Source organism: Lipotes vexillifer, unplaced genomic scaffold, assembly GCF_000442215.2.
Source record: "Lipotes vexillifer unplaced genomic scaffold, Lipotes_vexillifer_v1.1 scaffold329, whole genome shotgun sequence".
NCBI classification, from domain to species: Eukaryota; Metazoa; Chordata; class Mammalia; order Artiodactyla; family Lipotidae; genus Lipotes; species Lipotes vexillifer.
In genome coordinates this window covers 5579622-5599380 of record NW_006774067.1, presented here as the reverse complement: position 1 = coordinate 5599380, position 19759 = coordinate 5579622, and positions in this window count along the sequence as shown.

Sequence of the window (19759 nt, the reverse complement as noted above, 5' to 3'; positions counted from 1 at the left end):
AAAAAAAAAAAAAAAAAAAAATACAGCACACTAAATGAGAGATTTGAAGATAGAAAAGGAGGGAGATGTGCAATGGTGTGAGGCAGGAGATAGATGGGCTCCAGGCTGAGCAGCTGAAGTCTGTCCCCTGTGGACAGATACTCCAAGACAAACATAGTGGCAGGGGCAGAGAGGAGATGAGCCCTGCCCAGATGAGAGATAAAGAGACCATATATTTCTCAGTCTCGAGGTCAAGGAGACCTTCCCAACTACACATGTGCAGGAAGGCTCCTTGGGGGCCAAAAATGGAGGGGGCACCACCCCATAGTAGGTGATGTCAGGCTACCCATAGACCTCTTTGCAAGAACCCATCTTGGCTAAGAGATGCGCACGTGCACACAGGGGAGGACCCTGAGATAAACCAAATATGGACTCAGAGCCAGACAAAGCAAGATGCTTGGCCAGAGGAAACTCAGAAGAAATGCCCCATATAAGTGATTCAATCTCCACGAGGGCACAACTCTGTCTGAGCCCACCCGTGTGTCTATCCACACCTAGTGTACTCTTTTCCTCCTAATAAACACTTTACTTGTTTCACTACTTTCCGTCTCTATGTGGAAACTCATGTCTACAAAGCCGATGGACCAGCCGACGGACCTTGTCACTGGCCACTGTCCCTGGTGGTCTAGTGGCTAGGATTCAGCGTTCTCACTGTCACTGCCTGACTTCTGTCTCGGCCGGGGAACCGAAATCCTGCTTCAAGCCCCTGCAGGCCAAGGCCACCGGAGATCAGGTTCAGAAAATCTTGAAGGGTTCTTCCAACTCTGAGTGTCTCTCTCTATTTTATAATAAGGAAGTCCAAGGTCCAGACAAACCTGTATCTCATTAAGTGAATTCACATTTCCTAGTTCCAGGAGCCCAAGAAGATGTTTGTGTCGAATGGACTGACTATGGGTAATATGTTCGTCTGTTGACATGATTCCTCACCCACATTTAAGTCAGTCTTGGCTCATTCACTTGGCTACCCCTTCTCCCCTCAGGCAAACTCTTAGTGTTTGAAAACAGGTAATGCCTCTAAGTGTGCAGTGGCCTAGACAGAGTCCTTTGACTTTCTGTCGGAAAAGCTCTTTTCCGAGTGAGTGTGAGTGAATGTCAAGTGCTCCCTGGAAAGACTTCCCCACCTTCAGTTACCTTCCGGGTCACGTGTCAGACTCCAACAGGTTGAGCTCACATGCTTTCCCTGTGTGACTACTTCAAATAGCCTTTTCCCATTTTTTTAACTGAATTTGCAAGTAAGTAAATGTTCGATTCCTCTCCTCCCTACTGTAGGGAATTAACAGTTTCACTATAAGAATTTTGCTTGTAAATTTCCTCATCCAAAAGGTATTTGTTTCACATTTACATTTTCAAATTAAAAGGACCATAAAGTGAGGCTATTAAGGAAGTACACTGAAAGGACCAGCTGAAGGAAATGTCAAAGCTCTTCGGAAAAATGTCCTTTTGTCTGAGAAAGGAGGAGGCTAAGAGATGATGCTGAGATACCAGTGCAGAACCAAACATTATTAGCAAAATCTATTGTGGGAGTAAATAAAATGGTTTAGAAACTTGGGAGTAGGGAGTCTCCCACAGCCTAAAGAAGCCCGTTGCCAGCTACATCTAAGTGTCCTCAGCCCGTCCTGAACAGATCTATGTGTGCATGTTAATTGTTGTTAGTTGCTTTCTGGTAAGAGACCTTGATTTATTATAGATCCCCTCTAGAGCAACTTTTATTTCAAACCTTTTCACCTACCTCCTTCTGCTTTAGGTAGTCTAGCCAGATCTAGAAGCATTTGAGGAGAGTCTGAATTCCATTTATCCCTCTCTCCCTTGGACCAGATACTGGCCCAGGTCTCTATGACACTAGGATCTACATAAACTCACAAAACCCTAAACATACTGAGGGGCTCCAGAGTTTTCCTAGAGCTTAAAAATGCAATTAGAAGGATGTACCCCTGCAAATTCTGAAAGACCAATATTTTCTGCAGTATTTTTAAATGTATTAACCTTCTGGGAAAATTTTATTTAAAGCTCCCCGTTTGACTCCTATCTTGCAAAAATGAGGAGTTCACCAGTTGTCTTCAAGTCCACGTGTTTGTAGCATCTCTGGCTGAGTAAAATGGATGGAGAGGGTACCAGTAACCAACTCAACCGGTCAACATGCTTATGTTTTTAGGGGCAACAGCATGCAGGAGCATGAATTTCTTTGAAATCACTCAAACCTGGATCTTAATCCCATATCACACTGGTAGTACCATCTGTGAGCTGTGGGACTCAGATTTTAATTGTAGTAATAGCATTATCTCACAATAATCCTTTTATTTTTATTTTATTATTATCCTCTTTTATGGATAGGAAAAAATAAGGCTCAAAAGAAACCACCCCAAAATGTTTTCATGAGGGATATTAGAATAGAGCTGTGTCTTGACTGATCAATAAAATAGAAAGAAAAGACTTGCCTAGAGTATTATGAGCCAGAGTCCAAAGACAGAACCCCAGAAAGCATGTTAGGGGCATCAGATTGCATTTGTTGGTGCATAGGGCTCATACAGAATAGGAGATGTCAGCATTTAACCTGTATAAGGATTATTTGAAGAGCTTGAGTTTCAACTTTAATAAGCATTCGGTTTTATTTCGGTACATGTGATCCGAGGACCATACTTTTAAGAATGAGTGATAATAATAGGAAATAAGAATGGAAATCTAGATTACAGAGGCTCTTGAATGTCAGACTAAGGAGTCTGAGCTTAATCCAGAAGATAAAGAGAAATCAACTAAATACGTTCGAGCACGAGAATGGCACGAGTCAGGCATTTATTTTTACACAAGGTAATTCAGGTACCTCTGTGCTTCGGAGAAAATATTATCTGAAACCTTCTCAGCACAAAGAGAAAATCTGAAGTTAGTATTTTCTCAGATTTATGATCAAATCTAGCTTCTCTACTTCTGTGGTTACCTTAAAGCTTGCTTTTATAAAGTGCCTAAAAAGCTAGTTTAAAATTGCCTGATTAGATCTCCATGCTGTGGGCACTGTAGACAGAAGACACGATTAAAATGGTACATTTCAAATAAAGTATCCCCTCATTTCTTTTTGTTAGTTTTTTTCTAATTTGAAGAGTTCTTTTTCAAATATAGTCAGTAATGGTCTTTTTGATCCATCTTGTTCATATAGTCATTATGTGCAAGGACTGAAATTCATGCCTAGACAGGCATGAGGCATGATTGGAAATAATGATATTGTTTCCACAAGCCACTCATGAATACCAATCTCATGACTTAAAGTATTCTCTTATAAATAGTTATAAAAATATATCTGGGAAAAATATTTATGTTTATTGAGCACTCAAAGAAAAGTAACATAAAATACTATAATATTGTCCTTATTTGTTTATAAAACTTAAAAAAGAGGATACTTCTGTTCCAATGCAAAAGCCTCAAATACCTGACACCTGATTTACTCATATCACTTAGAAATCATTTTAGCCCTAGTTAAATCACACAAAGTCCCCACTGATCTCTTCTATAGGATGCTCTTTGTTAATCTGGACCTCACTCCTCTTTTCTTGATTTATTTTCTTTCTATAATAAGTCCCAGAACGATAATGCTGGGTCATGTGCCTTGATCTTAAATTGATGATCATTATAGGTCAAAAGTCCACAGAAGAAAGAAAGGCAACATTTGCTGATGAAATCACATGAGTTGATGAAATCCATAAAGAGCAGCTGTTCTAGTCAAGTCAACCATTTCCCTAAGAGTCACCCCCAACATTTTATCCTGTGGGATTGATGGTGGCCCAAGTTTTGTGCTTTGGTGTGTATTTAGAAAGTTTCCTATGTGAACTTAGATAAGATTTCACAGATATGAACGTAATAAGGTACTGATTACCTGAGTGGATTCTGTGATTTCTTCCGGAAATTCTTGATGGTAGAAAAAAAACACTTTTGTTCCTTCATTACTTGTTTATATGTCCTCTTATTTGCCTTTTATTATCAAGTTAAAATATCTTTCTTTTTTTTTTTTTTTTGACCTTTCCACAAACCAGTAAAAACTGCTCTGCTCCACAAGAAAGAAAAAGAGACCAAGAGTTAAGCCAGATGCACAAAGATTCAGCACACACGCATGAAGCTCTTTGGTCTTATCTCCACAGAATACCCTTTCCTAATGCTTCAAAGACTGCCCGATACAAGCTCACACATACATTATGCCTAATATTTGATGATAATGTTCCTTTCACAGCTAAGAAACTAATGAACAGAGTCTTCCACGGTAGTTTGTCCAAACCAAAGTTGTACAATTTGTAAAGATTTTTTTGGAAGAACGCCCAAGTGGACTAGTGAGAGTCCACTCCACTTAACTTTTTTTTTTTTGGCTGTGCCACGTGGCTTGTGGGATCTTAGTTCCCCCACCAGGGATCGAACCCGGGCCCTGGCAGTGAAAGCACCGAGTCCTAACCACTGGACCGCTAGGGAATTCCCCCACTCTACTTAACTCTTAACTACAACCGTTTTTACCCACAGAATTTATATAGTAAAATTTAAAAATGACATAGAATTATTTTTTTCCTTGGGAAAGAGGAATATTATGGCCCTTAAGCCCATGTGATTTTAGAAATACAAAATCATACAGCCTACAGTGTTTAGAAGAGTGCAAGGATGGATCGTATGATGTTTCCTGCCCTTTTTTCCTTAAAAATGATTTAAACTTGTGGATATTTGCACCTGGGAATGCTTTTCCCACTAATCAGCCCAAAAAGACTATGAAGTTGGTATTTCCAATTTACTGGCAGACTCTGAACTGAAGTGGCATTTCACACATAATGTAACGGTCTTCCTTGACTCAAAACCTCCAAGCAGGGCTTGGAAACAGGCCAGCACATCTGCTATATATCCCTGGATATATCATCACCATCTAAATAGAGATACATTTTGAAACTTGAACATTTTAGAGTAAGTTGTTTCTTCATTTCTTCTTTAGAGAATTTTAAATTGTTTCCTCGTCATTTTACTTCCAGATTGCCAGACTGGAACATTCACACAATTTGATTTTTAAAAATATTTTTAAATTAAATGTCAGGATAAACATCTATATTTCTGAACTTTGTTTCATGCACTATGAGACATCAGGGATTTTATAGAAAGCATTTTATAGAAAGCATTATTTTTACAATTTCATACCAGAATTAAAATATGCTCTAAAATCTAAAGTAAATCCTTTTGGTTCTCTTCACACAACAGATTTCCTTTCTGCTTATGTGAATTCTGGGGACTATCTCTTCTTCCTAGTGCACAACAGATTAAATATTTGTGCATGCTACTCAAGTTTTGAAGAGGATCTTTAAACAAAATGTTGAAGTCCCTCCTATAAACCAGAAAACTTATTAGAAAAAGGGGCAAAAGACTTGAACAGATATTTCACAAGAGGATTTCCAAATGGCCAATAACTGTGAACAAACGAAAAGGTGCTTACGTTAACCATCAGAAAACAAACAAACAAAAAACGTGAATTAAAACTACAATGAAATATCAGTGCACACTAACAGTATGGCTAACACAGACAATACAAGTAATGATGTGGAGCAAGCAGAACTCTCACATTGCTATTAGAAAGGTAAATAGATAAAAGCACTTTATAAAATAGTTTGGCAGTTTTCTAAAGCTGAATATTTGCATTTCCTACAACCCAACAACTTCCTATTTTGGCATATGCCTAACAGAAATTCCTACATATGTTCACCAAAAGACAGGTACTGAGTCTTTTTGGCAGTACTATTCGTAGCACTCCAAAACTGCAAACTATCAAATGTTTTTCAGTAGTAGAATGGATAGATAAATTGTGGTATTGTTCTACAATGGAATTCTAGCAGGAGTGGAACAAACGATTCTCAACTATATGCCATGATATGGATGGACCTCACAAACAATGAACACTCTAGGACTCCATCTGTATAAAGTACAAAAGCTGGCAAAATAGTTTATGGTCCTAGAAGTCAATGTAGTGGTTACCCTTAGCCAATGTAGTGGTTACCTTAAAGAGGAACACAAGGAGGGGTTGTGGGATTCCAGTAATATACTACTTCTGGTTCTAGATGCTGCTTTGATGAGCTGTACACTTATGGTTTGAACACTTTTTATGAGTTATCTTAAACTCCAATATAAATTTCTTTAAATGCTCTGATTGTTATTCCTACCAAGACTAGTTCTAGGAATTCAACCTGAGGAACAATATTACAGTAAAGTTCAAATATATATCCTATCCTACAAAGATGTTCATTATGACATTAATTTAGATTGAAAAATTGAAAAAATTCCAAATGTCAAATAGTAGGAAATTTGTTTAAAATTTTGATATATTAAAAAATGAAATACAGTTAGTTATTTAAAAATATATTTGAGATACCTATTTATTTTACATAAAAATATTTTGAAATATTAATAAATGAAAATAGGTTATATGAATACATTTGATACGTCCCAAGTATGGGTGTCAGGGCTATGAAGTGCACAACCAGTCTAATGGTACATGACCATTCTTCCAGGCATCTACCAAACGTTTAGTTTAAAAACTGAAACAGGGAATTCCCTGGAGGTCCAGTGGTTAAGACTCCATGCTTCCAATGCAGGAGGCACAGTTTCCATCCCTGGGTGGGGAACTGAGATCCCACATGGCATGTGGCATGGCCAAAAATACCAGAAACAGATTCACAGATACAAAGAACAAACTAGTGGTTACCAGTGGGGAGAGAGAAGTGGGGAGGGGTACAATAGGCGGAGGGGATTAAGAGGTACAAACCGCAATGTATAAAATAAATAAGCTATAAGGATATATTGTACAGCACAGGGGATATAACCAATATTTTATAATAACTTTAAATGGAGTGTAATCTATAAAAATGAATCACTACGTTGTATACCTAAAACTAATATGATATTGTAAATCAACTGTATTTCAATAAAAAAATTTTTTCTTTATCTCTCTGGAGAGATTATAGACATTTTTATTTTCCTCTTTGTAAATTTTCTGTGCTTTCCAGAAATAAATTTTTGTTTCTTCTTTTTTAAATTAAAAAGGAAGTTAAAATAATTCATATCCCAGAACACTTACTTCACATGTTACACAAGACAGCTAGAAACTACAATTTCATTATTTATTATTTTCACCAATTATATTTATTATTAAAAGTGAAAGAAAATTTATTTTTTACCTCCTGGAACCTATGATCAAAGTCAACCTACAACAATGCAAAGGATATATGGATATAAAGTAGAAACATACAGGAAAATGAACATTGGACATAGAAACCACGCTGAAAAAATATACCTTTACAAAACTCTCCCCTTTTCTTGGAACTCTCCACATTTTTCAATGGCCAGTTTAAGTCCCAGACTCCTTTATGAAGAACTTCTGGACCAAGCCACCACAAATGATCTGCTCTCCCTTCTCCAAACTCCAGTTTCATTTTTAATCACTACAACTTGTTCAGTTCTTAGAAAATTCTACCTAAGTTGTCTTCCCAATTAGAAGTTAAGCTTTTTGAAAGCAGGAAGGGCCAAGGTAAATTTTTACTTCTGAATAACTTCTCTCCCCCACTTCACCTGTCATAATGCTTTGTATTACAAATAAAATATGTGTTAGTGCCCAATATTTGTTAGCGGTCATTGGTGAATCTTAGTGAAGGCTTCCATTAATACTAAGTTGTTAAGGAGGACACCTATGAACTCAATGGGAAGGAAAGGATGTGAGAAGATACTCAGGATCAGCTCTCACCACTTCTCAAAAAGTGACTGCTTAACCATAACAGGACCAAGAATAGAGGTCATCCATTTAATTAAATCATTTCAGAGAGAGTCCAGCTCTTGCCATGGACAAGGAGGGCCAAATACTGTGGGAAGGAGGCTTCTTGGACTCCCCAAGCCCTAGCACCCAGGCTGCAGGTGGCAAAGATTAAGAGGGTGGCTTCAGATGGAGAGTATCCATCCATGGCAATGGGATTAAAAACGCTTTTATCTGAGCCACTCTAGCCAGATTATCATGGAGTGATAGTCCTAAAGAAGATGAAAGCTAAACTATCAAAAAAGCATGTATTCAGGAATATAAGTCTGGGTGAAGTTACTAGTATTAAAAACTCTGGACATTATGGTTAACAGAGACAGGAAACCAGATGGGAAGCACGAGTAGAGTCCCTTGGACAAGTGAATTTCAGGGGAGGAGTTTCAGGAAAACAAAGTCAGGTGTTTACTAGTCGAAGCAATTACATAAATAGTGGAAGCATCACATCAAGTTCTAATGCTGTAAATGGGTGCTAGGAGAAGTGAGGATGGGAAAGAGACAGAAAAGGAGTAGGGAGTTTGGAAAGAGGTCCAACATGAGGCTGGGCCACCAGATGAGAGAGTTCCCGGGCCTTAAATAAAGATCTTCCAGTACCTTTTCTACCTGATCCAGGCTCCAGCTCACCTGCTCTGTTTCTTTCAAGTTTCCTACATTTCTTTACAGAGCTATCAATTTGCTTGTATTGTATAAACTCAACCACTGTTGGAAATCTAAGAGAATAGAGAGAAAGCTTTTCTAATTTCCATGGCTCAAGGTCACAAGCCTTGCAGCCTGCTGTGTTTAAAAAAAAAAAAAAAGAGAGAGAATTTCAACATGATTATGGTTGTATTTCCTCACTGAAAAAGCTGAGAATCAAAAGAAACTCATGTGTTTTTTTTTCTTTTATGGCTGTTTTATTGATCAAAGTTTAGCTCCTATTCCACTAAAAATACAGTCAGCTGTCCTAAAATCTTCATCGCTTGCAGGTTCTGCAACTGACCCATAGTGAACCAGTTAGTGAGTGCAGATGGAGAACTGGAAGAGAAGGGGTGTGGGTTTATAAAAGTTTCTCCTGGACTTTAACTAGCCTCAGGCTACAATAAAATGTTAATGAAAATGCATTAGAAGAAACAGGACAATAATAATTAACCACATGAAACAACATCAAATTATTTAAAACAATGCCCACCCCCCTCCACTATTACACCTGCAGAGAGAGAAAAAGTCAGATGGAAAAATCTCAAAGCTTTGCCTGAAGGTCAAGGTCCTAGGGCAAACTACAGAGGGCAAAGGATTCCAGAGGACAGGATGGAACATCTGCCTGAGGTCAGATCTGGGGAGGTTACCGCAAGCACATCCCCCTGGATCCTGTCTTCAAATCCATGTTCAGATCCCTCCAGAAGGAGAAGTGTTTGGAGGATGGTCAGAGCAACTCAGTCTCTGCTGGAGATGTAAAGGGTTTACTTGTTAGTAAACTTAACCAAAATAATAGGAGTCAGTTGATGACTATAGTTTTTCACATAAGTATACAATTCTGTGTTTATTCTCTATCCGCCACCATACTGAACACAATACTAATTTGTCATACTTTGAGAAACAGAGTTTTGAAATTGCCTCATTTGAAGTGATGGAATGGAATGAAATGTTTTTGTAGTGCAGATGAGAAGAGTAAGATGCTCTTTCAAATGCACTCATGCCCTGACCTGACACGTTCACAGGCCTTAAGTCCCACAGAACTCTTCATACAACAGAGTGACATTTGTTTTCCTAACCACAGGAGAAGACATCCTAAAGATGAGAAACTGTCCCCAGGGACGCAAAGTACTGGTAAAGCAACATGACAACATGCATAATGCAAAAAACAGGTTAAATTTAGTGATGGATGAACATCAAACAATTTCTAGCTCTGTTTCAATTTAGATACTTACTCAATGCATGTCGAAATGATATAAACCTCGTGAGCCTACATAATTGAGCTTAAGAATTTTCTTTCTTGAGCAGTTTTTCCTCACAACATTCTCTCTCTGTCTCTCTCTTTCTTCTTTTCTTGCCTCTCTTTGCTTCTCTCTATTTAATCTGGAATGTAAAAGTCAAGGACTACACAAATATGAAAACAAACTACAAAGTTTATAAATATGGTTCTTTTTGCTAAAGTGGGATTCAATTTTCATTCAGCCACTTCTTCTACACCATCATATTAAACCTGTTTTCCTCATGCCTCACAGGATGGAGAGCCAACATGACCCCAAAATCCCAACTGTCTGCCAAGGATACTTTGTGGGTAACAAGGAGATATAAGTCATAATCTTGGATAAAATAATACCTTCCTTTCAAGTTTTTCAGTTCAATTTGCTTATTTTTCCAATACTACAGTAATATATATAAGAATACATATTTATGTCCCAGTTAAGAGTAATGTAAAGGACAGAAGATTTGGAATCAGTTGGCCTCCCTGCGAGTCCAGATTTGCCACTTGGTTTCTTTACAGTAAAGTGTTCCCTTCAGTAAATTTGGAAGATGCCTTTGAAGTTAAAGTAAGAAAGTAGAAACAGTCACACCTGAAAGATCTGAAGGCAGTTGTAGTGCCGTGTTTAAATATAAAGACAGAAAAACTCAAGGATTTGCCCTAGAATCAAGAATCCCCAGAAATCCTAGACAAAAGCCCCCAAACTTTTGAAGTTCTAATCCTGGCCCTCACTCGATACCAGATGCCAATGTTTTGAAATATGCCACATGAATTACTTACTGAGTATACTTCACTTACCAGAAACTATACCTATCAACAGAATCAGAACCAGAAGGAAGAAAGGGTAAGGGAAACCAAAAGGCAAGTCTCTGAACAATACAAAACCAAGATTCTAATTCCATGCACATTTCTTAAAAGAGAACCACTTAAGCTTTCTCTACAACTATTTACTCTTACTTTATATAGAAGTCTAACAACATTAATAATACGGTTTGCCAACCCAGAATATATTAGAAAAGAAAAAAGGAACTCTTAAGACACAGGCAATTTATAGAAGACATTCACTTTTTTTTTTTTAACATCTTTATTGGAGTATAATTGCTTTACAATGGTGTGTTGGTTTCTGCTGTATAACAAAGTGAATTACATATACATATATGTACATATATATACATATATCCTCATATCCCCTCCGTATTGCTTATCCCACCCACACTCCCTATCCCACCCCTCTAGGTGGACACAAAGCACTGAGCTGATCTCCCTGTGCTATGCAGCTGCTTCCCACTAGCTATCTGTTTTACATTTGGTAGTATATATATGTCCATGCCACTCTCTCACTTTGTCCCAGCTTCCCCTTCCCCTTTCCTGTGTCCTCATGTCCATTCTCTACATCTGCGTCTTTACTCCTGTCCTTCCCCTAGGTTCTTTAGAACAGTTTTTTGGTTTTGTTTTGTTTTTGTTTTTAGATATATGTGTTTTTAGATATATGTGTTAGCATACGGTATTTATTTTTCTCTTTCTGACTTACTTCACTCTGTATGACAGACTCTAGGTCTATCCACCTCACTACAAATAACTCAATTTCATTTCTTTTTATGGCTGAGTAATATCCCATTGTATATATGTGCCACATCTTCTTTATCCATTCATCTGTCGATGATCATTTAGGTTGATTCCATGTCCTAGCTATTGTAAATAGAGCTGCAATGAACAGTGTGGTACATGACTCTTTTTGAATTATGGTTTTCTCAGGGTATATGCCCACTAGTGGGATTGCTGGGTCATATGGTAGTCCTATTTTTAGTTTTTTAAGGAACCTCCATACTGTTCTCCATAGTGGCTGTATCAGTTTAACATTCCCACCAACAGTGCAAGAGGGTTCCCTTTTCTCCACACCCTCTCCAGCATTTATTGTTTGTAGACTTTTCGATGCTGGTCATTCTGACCAGTGTGAGGTGATAACTCATTGTAGTTTTGATTTGCATTTCTCTAATGATTAGTGATGTTGAGCATCCTTTCATGTGTTTGTTGGCAACCTGCATATCTACTTTAGAGAAATGTCTATTTAGGTCTTCTACCCATTTTTGGATTGGGTTGTTTGTTTTTTTTGATATTGAGCTGCATGAGATGCTTGTATATTTTTGAGATTAATCCTTTGTCAGTTACTTCATTTGCAAATATTTTCTCCCATTCTGAGGGCTGTCTTTTCATCTTGTTTATGGCTTCCTTTGCTGTGCAAAAGCTTTTAAGTTTCATTAGGTCTCATTTGTTTATTTTTGTTTTTATTTCCATTTCTCTAGGAGGTGGGTCAAAAAGGATCTTGCTGTGATTTATGTCATAGAGTATTCTGCCCATGTTTTCCTCTAAGAGTTTTATAGTGGCTGGCCTTACATTTAGGTCTTTAATCCAATTTGAGTTAATCTTTGTGTATCATGTTAGGGAGTGTTCTAATTTCATTCTTTTACATATAGCTGTCCAGTTTTCCCAGCACGACTTATTGAAGAGGCTGTCTTTTCTCCATTGTATATTCTTGCCTCCTTTATCAAAGATAAGGTGACCATATGTGCGTGGGTTTATCTCTGGGCTTTCTATCCTATTCCATTGATCTATATTTCTGTTTTTGTGCCAGTTACCATACTGTCTTGATTACTGTAGCTTTGTAATATAGTCTGAAGTCCGGGAGTCTGATTCCTCCAGCTCCATTTTTCTTTCTCAAGATTGCTTTGGCTATTCGGGGTCTTTTGTGTTTACATACAAATTGTGAAATTTTTTGTTCTAGTTCTGTAAAAAATGCCATTGGTAGTCTGATAGGGATTGCATTGAATCTGTAGATTGCTTTGGGTAGTATAGTCATTTTCCCAATGTTGATTCTTACAATCCAAGAACATGGTAAATCTCTCCATCTGTTTGTATCATCTTTAATTTCTTTCATCAGTGTCTTACAATTTTCTGCATACAGGTCTTTTGTCTCCTTAGGTAGGTTTATTCCTAGGTATTTTATTCTTTTTGTTGCAATGGTAAATGGGAGTGTTTCCTTAATTTCTCGTTCAGATTTTTCATCATTAGTGTATAGGAATGCAAGAGATTTCTGTGCATTAATTTTGTATCCTGTTATTTTACCAAATTCATTGATTAGCTCTAGTAGTTTTCTGGTAGCATCTTTAGGATTCTCTATGTATAGTATCAAGAAAACATTCACTCTTTGATGCATATCTTTGACAGCTGGGGCAAAGCTGAGGCTCAGTTATGCTTTGCACGAATTTAGGTGATGCCATCACTGGTATCTAACAGATTTCCAAGATTTTAATTGTGCAAAAGTATGTCATGGGAAGAACAAGGGCTCTATAACATAATTGGAGATTGGACATATGTCGCCATGTGAGACAGAATAAGAGAGAGATGGTCACAGAATTCAAGTTGCATGGGGCCCTTGCATGGAAAAATCGCCATTATCTTAAAAGGAGGTTTAGAAACAGAACATGATGTGTTGATAGGAAGCAATTTTTCTGGGATAGAGCATGAGGGCGGCATCTAATTCCTCTTATTCCATCCCTGAAAGGTTATAAATATATATTCAGGAGTCCTAGCAACTCTGCTTTAGGAACACTAAAAGGTGGATGCTAGTCAAAGACAGAAAGTTAAGAGCCTGACATCCAGAGGCCCATGGACCTGCAAGGTACTTAGAGCAGTAGTAGCAGACAGCATCCCAAGGAGATTTATATCACCTATTTTCTGCCTCCCCTGACTTGAATACTCCAGTAGAGCAGGGATTTTTGTCTGTTTTGTTTAGTGTAGCCCAAGTCTATAAAAAAGTGCCCGGCGAATAGTAGGTGCTTAATAAATGATGATTTTGATGCATGATTCAATTAACAGACCTGTGTAGGAAGTACAGGCAATGAGTAGATCCACAGCAATAATCACAAGAGAAAGTGAGAGCAGCTGGAGCAGAGGATGAAGAAGCTGGGAGGGGTGTGAATGCTATGAAAGGCAACCCTCCCTTGAGGGAACGAGCTGAGACCCTGTCACCTGACAAGTGGGCACTACTGATTCAGCAGACTTGGACACAATGGTTAGAATGACCTCATTTAAGATCTACTACCTTGTGGGATCCAGGGGACATTCATGTTATAAGTAAAAACAGCATTATGCATATCAAATGTTCTTGAGGACCTTCTTTCCTAGAAATGGAATTTTTTAAAATGTCCTTGATACTATCTTGAGATATAAAAGAGATCTATCGTGTTCATTTTGCTTTGGAAAATCCATGATATATTTTAGAACTATTTTCATCAAAAGTATCTAAACTGTAAAGGTAGTGAGGCTAGGTTTCTGTTATCTTCTGTCTTCTGTAAGTATCTCAGCCGCGCACAATGGAGCAGTGGCAATGCAGAACCACAGAACCCGTTCTCTGCCTCAGTCACACCAGAGATGATGCCTCTTGATTCGAGATGAACAGAAGTCTGGCTCCAGAGCTGAGCATCAGCACAGGAAGTGAATACCATAGTTAAGCACATTCAGGCCAGAGAGACCTAGAACAAAGTTCCCAGGAAAGAAAACATGCTTAACAATGAGCCAGTGGACCCAGGAAGGATGAGACAAGGAGAAAACTCAACTTCAAAATATTGTCAGGAAACTGTAACGGTAAAGAGAAAAAGAGCTGTAAATACTGCATTCTAGTAGCTCCTAATGGCCAAAGCTAGAGCAATTTGAGCAATAAATAAATGATGGTGGGATTGGATAACTTGCCAAAGAATAGAATAGACATCCATAAGTCCATACTGATATAAATACATGATTGATTAAATAAATAAAAAACAACAAATATGTATTATAGAAGAATTCAAAATACTAAATGTAAAAGGAATGAGGGAAATAGGAAACCAACATTAGAACACCACGGTATAACTGCTGCAGGCAAGATCCATGGATGAATGCTAAAATTAGTGGGTGAAACTTTTAGGAGAAACAGGATGTTTGAAAAGCCTCAATGTAACTCCCCCAAAATATATATTAATTACTGTGGTGGTTTTAACATATGTCCACAAATTCTTTGATACTCCTCTTTCCAGATGTGGAGCTTAATTTCTCTCCCCTTGAGTGCTGGCTGAACTTAGTGACTTGTTTTCAAAGAATAGAGTATGGACAGGAAAAAAAATAGAAACTTCACAGTGGAGAAGCCTGGCAGACACCATTTTCACAAGGTGATCAAGGTCAACACCACCAGTGATGAGTCATGTTGCCATCATGTACTGCTTGATGTGAGAAGGGCACTTCACCTCTGATATTCTTCCCTAAAATACACTACCCCAGTCTAATCATGAGAAAAACCTCAGTCAGCCCCAAGTTGATGGGCATTTTACAGAATATTCTTTAAATGCATCAAGGTCATAAAAAGCAAGGAAAGACTGAGAAACTGACACAGATTAGAAGACACTAAGGAGATATGAGTAGTAAATGCAATTTGATATACTGGATTGGATCCTAGAACAGAAAAAAGGACATTAGTGGAAAAACTGGTGAAATCTGAATAAGATCTATAGTTAATAGTTTAATACCAATGTTAGTTTTTTCGTTTTGATGAATGTACAGTGGTTACATAAGATGTTAACATTAGAGGAAGCTGGGCAAAGGGTATAGGGGGATTCTCTCTACTGTCTACAACTTTTATGTAATTCTAAAATTATTCCAAAATTAAATGTGTGTATATAATACAAAAAAAGAATAAAAAATAAATGCCAGGAAACGATAAAAAATAAAAACCATTCATGGTGAAAAAATAAATTTAGACTCAGCCCTAACACTGGCAAATTGAGGTTGAGAAATCTCAGAAAGATTCTCAGGTTTTTGGCTTCTTGTTGCCAAATAGTTGATCACCGTCGTGAACAAAGGCTGGGACAGGCTAGGGAGTGGGTGATAAGTTTACTAAATCTTTATTATATGCATATAAGGTTGAGAGAAGGAGTCAACATCCAGTTGATCTACTGATAAAACTAGAGTGTTCAATTACCTAGCTCATTTGTCACTCGAAAGAATGGTAAGGTGAAAAGGTCACATGAGTTAGAAACACAAAAATTGGGTTCAAATCTTAACTCTCAGCAAACTCTTTAGTTAAGTCAATCCCTTTACTGAAACACAGTTTCCTCATCTGCAAAACATAGGTAATAATAATAAAAATAATAATATCTATCTTATCCACTTCTAAAGTTTTGAGGAAACTTAAAAGAGATTATGTAAGTCAGAGGACTTGGCAAAATTCACCAAATGTAGTCCTACAGGGCCTTCTGCATTCTCTAAAAAGATGAAATTATAAACTGTGTACTTTTAATGATTAACAGATTCTAGGCATACTGTGGGATATGGGAAACTTTCCCGTAATAAAGATATTTAGTTAACTATAAAGTCTTCCTCCTTCATGATGCTCAAAAACAGAGAGTTTCCTAAACTGGGTTTCAAGTAGACTAGAAGAACATATAGTTACAATAAAATTTGCTTCATTTCCTGGGGTTTCATCATCTCAGTATGTAACAGGGAAAATGATAAACACTCTTCATTTCCTCACCTGTAAAACGTAGAGATTGGTAGGTGATCTCCAAAAATCTTCCCAGTTCAAAAGTTTTTAGGATGTCTATATTCTTCCAAAGGAGTGATAATTCAAAACAAGGCTTTGCCAGATTACAGTTGGGGCATAGGAAAAGAAATCTATAACCTCTGTAAGTGCACTGTAGTTTTCAACACATTACATTAAAAAAACAAAACAGTCTTTGTGGTGAACATCTTAACAACACACACACCCTGAGGAGATCCTGAGCAAAATAATCTTCTTATTATAAATTGAAGTTTCCTGCTTAGATTTTTTGGGGATCTATCATCCACAATGTTCAACCACCAACTGTCAATAATCTAACCAACAAATGAGCCAGAGTAAAAAATGTCACTGCGTTTGTTCTTGTCTCAGATGTTACAACTGAACTCAGTACGTTCAAAAATTCCATTTATGTAATTGAGTGTGTGTGTGAGTGAGTGTTTTCTCATATTAAGGCCTCTGAATTAAGTGAAATTCTTATTAATTGTTTTCAGGCATATAAAATTGCCCAACTGACTCCAAATAGGCAAAATCAAAGCAATCAACTCATTTTATTTTCAACTTTGACCACGTCATAGGAAAGGAACTTATAAATCTAGTCCAAATAAATCTGTTACATATCAGTCCAGAATAATTACGAAGCCCAGCTCAATCCCAGTTCAATTGACCAATCCTTTTATCTCTGTGATGTTTACATAAATCTTATCACAATCATCACTCAGGGTTTGGCTTGAAGGCTGCCAAAAGAATAATAATTTTTTTTAACGGTAAAAATTTCATATTAGCCTCCACTTTTACCAGCTCTGGAGTGCTAAAAAGAGCCTTCAGGATACATTACTAGATGTTGCCTTCTATTTTCTGAATTAAGAACCATTTAACATGTGAAAAGGTCTTCCTACTCTGTTCAGACTACCTCAGAGGTGTGTTTCCCTGTAAACACCCATAGCTACTGCCACATTTTGGCCTGGGAAAAATAAAAGTACCAGGTGTGGCATCTCCAATCCACCAACCCTAGAGAGCATTTTCATTCTTGTAAATTCACAAGTTTGGGCATATTCCTAACGTAAGCCAGATATACTTTGGTATTCATATTTTTCAGATTTTGGAAAGGTAATAAGGATCATATACCAAGTACCATGCAGCATCCCCAGGGAAGTCTGAGGAAACACCCAATCAGTCATAGGATGATGACTCCAGTGAAACATGAATATTCACACTCAGTAGAATAAGTAAATATTATTCATAGCCTCAAGTCAATTCAGGACAAGTTTTGTCCTCAAATGAATTATGAAAACAAAAACTCACTTTCAAGAATTTTTTGGATTTGGAAATTGAGGCGCATGAATTGTGGACCTGTAGTGGAACTAGGATTTGAGTGTGAGAAGGGAACAAGGGGAAAAAATTCATATTATTTTAGTGTCTTCCTGTCTAGAAAAGAAACTATTTCTCCACTTGCAATAGTTAAAAGAATCTTTTGAGGGTTGATCCTCTCTAATTGAGACCTCAGCATCTCACCTTCAAAAGGATCCTTGCAAGTAGATAGCATGTGTATGTGCTTCCAACATATACTCTACAGTAATTTACTGCTTCCAAACTCCACCCAGTTTCTTTTATGATGTTCACAGTTTCAGAAGACAGTTCTGCTCAGGCCTGAAATAGCAGCCCACCTGGCTCCATTTATCCCCCTTTCATATTAAGGACAATGTAACCCCAAACCTTTATCTTCAACTTTTAAAGATTCCACACAGGCCATTTGGGAAATTTATTGTTGTCTTAAAGAGACTTGTCTTTTTCATTCAGTGTACCCCACTACAAAAACCAGCTCGGTACCTGTCGGCCATCTGGTCTCTGTGTATATACCAGGCCAAAATTTCCAGATTTCCTCCTCTGAGTTTGCTCTGTAGAAGACAAATCCGATTAGGTGAAAAATAATGCTGGAAGACTTACAAGCCATTATTCTGAATGCAAATGACATTTTCTTTAATAAGTGTTCCCAGTCTAAATAAGCTTTGAACTTCAGATCTGCCTGGGTGCTGGGGTTTGTTTGCAATATTCATGTAGCCAACATGACGACACCTTTGGCTGAGTCCCAGATATTTTTAATCAGCAAAGCTGTAGTGTATGAAACAGATTCAAATGGCCCTTCCTTTTCCATGTCAGAAATTTCCGGGAACATAACCTAGTGATTCTAGCACAGAGCAAACAAAATTAAACCAAGGTTTATTGTATCATAACAGCCAGTGTCTACTGGTAACTTGAAATCTAGCAGACTCTCGTAACAATAAATAGGGAAGTATTTATTTTTTGAGAATACATAGGGTTATATGACAGTGACAGGTGGCAAGAGTTTTAGGTTCTGAACAAGCCATGTTAGTAATTTACTAACAATTATCCTTTCCTCCAGATCACTGTTTCTTGTCTCTACCTGTACATCAGTATCACCCGAGAAGCTCTTTAAAAAATACTAATGTCTCACTCCATAGCAGAAATTAAACCACAAACTCTAGAGGTGGGTTTCAGAGTCTAGATTTTACGGTTTTCTTGGTAATTCCAATGCGTAGCTGATTTTGATAAGTTACTCTGATATTCATTCATTCATTCAATTATTCAACAAGTATGTATTGACTACCAATTATGCCCTGGAACTACTCTAAACACTGGAGATTCAGAAAAAATGTCCAGAATGGCTGGAGGATGGTCATCAAAGTCACAACTGATGTTGGACAGAGTGCAGGAGCTGGGTCTTGCAGAACTTTGAAGGACTTTGGATTTTATTCTAGGTGCAATGAAAAGCCATGGGGTGGGAAGTGAGAGGGTTAAGCAAAGGAGTGACATGATCTGACTTATATTTTTAAAAGATTATTTTGACTGTCTCCTTGGAGAATATCATTAAAATGAAATCAAGTCCAAGGACAGAACAAATCATCAGTTTGGGGAACAAAACAATAGAAACTATTGGACACTTGCTTTTATTACTGGTTTTGTCTTAGACCAACTGAGTGGTATGCCTGCTGTTTTATAGTCATCATTCCTCTGGGCCACGTTTGGATAAATTACTCCAGCACCAGTGCACTTAGTGAGCTTCCAGTGTTCAGAGGAGACTGCATATGACTTCCTCAGCTACTAGATAGAACTCACCTTCCGAGCACAGCACACATTTCTCATCTTGATTGTGCATGACTGACTGCTTCCCAGCCGAGGCATTCTTTCAGTAATAGGAGGATAAAAAGAAACTAAGTGATGACTCTTCCCAGCTGAGGCTTTATATGCTCATAGCCTAACATCTTCTCTTTGCCAAATATTGTTCAAATTATACGTTCATTAAATGATGTCACGGACAGCATCATCTTTCTAATCTTTGAAAAATGGAATTAAATATTTACTC